Source organism: Callithrix jacchus, chromosome 9, assembly GCF_049354715.1.
Source record: "Callithrix jacchus isolate 240 chromosome 9, calJac240_pri, whole genome shotgun sequence".
Taxonomy (NCBI): domain Eukaryota; kingdom Metazoa; phylum Chordata; class Mammalia; order Primates; family Cebidae; genus Callithrix; species Callithrix jacchus.
Window position 1 is genome coordinate 24,406,564 of NC_133510.1, and position 3,513 is coordinate 24,410,076.

At 43.3% G+C, this 3,513-nt stretch overlaps 1 pseudogene; it reads right to left on the reverse strand.

The window, feature by feature from the left end:
• Positions 1-317: 317 nt before the first annotated feature.
• Positions 318-1,537, reverse strand: LOC100405130 (DCN1-like protein 3 pseudogene; annotated as a pseudogene).
• Between the last annotated feature and the right edge of the window lie 1,976 nt (positions 1,538-3,513).

Genomic DNA, 3,513 nt, shown 5'->3' on the forward strand with positions numbered 1-3,513 from the left:
CCCCCCCTCCCTGTTCTAAACCCTCCCCAACAAAAAAAATCCAATTTGTGCAATAAATGGTAGGCTTATTCTGTCTGAAGCCTTCAAAAAAAGATACACAATGTGTAGCCAGGTTCTAATATTTTGGGAGATCTCCCCCCAAAAAAGAAATAACCAAAATAACCAAAAAATGAAGAAAGTGCCTAAAACATGATATAGCATTTTAGAGCCCTTTCAGATACAAGGCAGAGAAAGGTGTAAAGTAGAAAATATCCAGATCTTCAGTAATTTTCTTTTTTTTTTTTTTAATTTTTTATTGCATTTTAGGTTTGGGGGTACATGTGCAGAACATGCAAGACAGTTGCATAGGTACACACATGGCAGTGTGTTTTGCTTCCTTTCTCCCCTTCACCCATATTTGGCAGTAATTTTCAAAAAGCTCCAATTCCTCAGTTGGCTGTAGGGCAGAGGGCAGATCCTTGCTGCTGCTCCTGGGACAGAGCCACTAAGCCTGCTCCTTGGGACACAAGCCCTCGGGCCCTGAGCTGAGTGCACCTCTCCCTTCCCCTTCTCTTTTCCTTCGCTCCATTTCCCACTCCACAAAGGTGTCAAAGAGACTTGGAGAGGCGTCATCTTCACTGTTGTTGCTGAGGTCAGGGCCAATCACCTAAGTGAAGTTAAGGAACGTGTTCCAAGTGTCCTGGAGATGCCCTTCATCACTGAGGGGTTCTCTGTTAGGAAGTTTAGCCATTAGTCCAATACCAGAGGATTGTTCTGGGTAAAGACTAGTTTCCATAGGGCAATGGCTATTTCCCAGTGCAGTGACCGCTGCCCTTCTTCAGAGTCCAGGCCAAACTGAAATGTAAACCGGTAGAGATCCTTGAATTTATCCTCTTGTTTGGCTTCTGTTAAGAGGCTAGGGAACCGTGCACAGATTCCGTCAATGCTGTCTGCACTTATTGCTTTGTAGCCATCAAAAAACTCCTTCCTGGTGAATTTGCACATGGAACTTCCAAGCTAAGAGCAGCACTTGAAATTCTGTGGGGTCGACACATAGGTCATTGCAAAAGTGCTCCATCCCTTCCTCCAAAATTGCATCTTCCCGCTCATCCTTATAGTGCCTGAACAGTTCTTCCAAACACCGCGAGGAAGACTCCTCAGCCCTGGACTTGGACTTCCTCCCAGCATCTTCCAAGGACGTTGGCAGCTGGCAGGCCTCGTTGGCAGCCTCGGCCTTCTTGGTCCCATTGACGAGGATATCTCCACCTGGCTTGCCACAGGGTGGTACCTGCTTCTCATGGTGGCCTTCACTCCGCCTGCTGTGTGACTTGTTGCTGTGGGCATGGTCTCCATTCTTGCTGTCCAGAGTCGATGAGGGATTCTTGCACTTGGTGACACACTGGCCCATGGTGCTGCTGGCCCAGCCTCTAGAGTGGCCCCCTTTGGATCGGATGCCCTCGCTGCCACTGGCCCATGTACTGCAACATGCCATCAGCCAAAGGAGCCAGCCAACAGCTTCTCCAGAGGTTCCTCCAGTCAAACCCTTTCTGGAAACGACGGCGGCCCAGCGGGTCCAAACCACCTACCATCCCAGCTCGTGTTTCCAGGCTCCCTGCCCCCACCGCCACCACCTCTACTACAGAGTCTTTTAAATGGGCCTCAAGGGTATGCAGCTTCTGTGCTCCCTCTGGAATAATCCAGGAGCACAGAGGCTCTTTAGCAGCAGCAGCTTCTTGTCAGATGTGTTAGTTTCTTGTATGTAAATGCCTGTAAGGGCACTTTTTACTAAAATATAATATATAGTACCTTGCACAAATCGTAAGCTTTTATTAAAAATGTAATGTGGAATACCAGGACTTTGGGAGGCTGAAGTGGGTGGATCATGAGGTCAGGAATTTGAGACCAGTCTGGCCAATAAGGTGAAATCCTGTCTCTATTAAAAACATGAAAACTAACCAGGCATGGTGGCAGGCACCTGTAATTCCAGCTACTTGGGAGTCTGAGACAGGAGAATCTGTTGAACTGGGGAGGTGGAGGTTGCAGTGAGCTGAGATGGTGCCATTGCATTCCAGCCTGGGTGACAAGAGCAAAACTCCATCTCAAACACACACACACACACCATGTAACAAGTTCCTAGATGAAGATATAAATAAAGCCATATAAAACAATACACTCTATGTGCCCAGCTCATGTCTTGTAATGCTCATTACCCCAAATATAATCTCTATCTTAACTCTGACACCATAAATTTCTTTTCCCTGTTTTTGAACTCTATACAGCAGTTCCTGCTTACCTATGAGAAATAAGTTTCAGATTGGACAACCATTGCCTTAATCGAATAGAAACAATGTTGAGTTAGGCCTGAGTTTCAGTTTCTGTAAGATTCTATATATCTCTTTGTTTACTATTTCATTTCTAGTTTGTCCTAGCATCTATGATAAAGCCTTCTAGAAATTCCATCTGAGAACCTGTTTTTTGTTTGTTTTTAATTTATAGACATGAGGTTTCTCCATGTTGGTCGGGCTGGTCTTGAACTCCCGACCTCAGGTGATCCTCCTGCCTTGGCCTCCCAAAGTGCTGAGATTACAGGCATGAGCCACTGTGTCCGGCCGAGAATCTGTTTTTTATTAAAGCTGCTTCTCTTTGTTGGAACCCAAATTTGATTTTGTCTCCTGAACAATGTGTGATTGCTAAAAGTTGAAGTCTGTTTTTCACATATTTCTTCCTAACCTCTTTTCCTGTGAAATTTAATAATTTGGAACATGGTTTGAGAGAAAAATTCTTCTGATTTCTTTGGCCCTCTCTCCTCTTTGGGATTTTGGCCCTTTAAGTGCTTAGGAAGAGATTTTTCTCTCTTCCAAAAAAAACAAATCTGGTTTCTAAAGCCTTCTGCTCAGAATCTCAGCATCTGACCCACTGCCAAGATGCCCCTAAAAGAAGGGTGGCTCCTGGAATGCTGACTCACTTCTCTGTGGCTCCTTTCCAGAATCTTGTTCCCCTTCCAGTTGCCTTGAACACTCTCCAGTACCTTAAGGAAGTCTTTTTCTTTAAATCTAGCTCTTCTAGTTGTTCGCAGCATGAGTTTGATGTCTCTCCAGTTATATTATCGTACACAGACGTGGATATGAACTGTCAGGCTTATCATTTTCACATTCTTTTATGATTTTATTTTTAGCTTAAAGGGGACAAAAGATAAACCTTGATAAATTTCACATCATCTTGGAATTTCCACACTAATTTTAGACTTTCTGGTAAAACTAATGATATTACTTTTACTATTACTATCCTAGCAGCTTATTACTGCTTACTATGCTCCAGATACATTAATATGAGATTTAAATATGTGTTCTTATTTAATTGGCATAACTAATAAGGCTGACATTATTTTTATTTTTTGAACGAGCTTTTTGGGTGAGGGACTAACTAACATGACTAAGTTCACAGTAAGCAATAAAACCCATGACTGTAAGATCTGATATAAAAACTACTTTAAATATAAAGGTCAAATATCAAATGACATGGTATTCTGAGTTA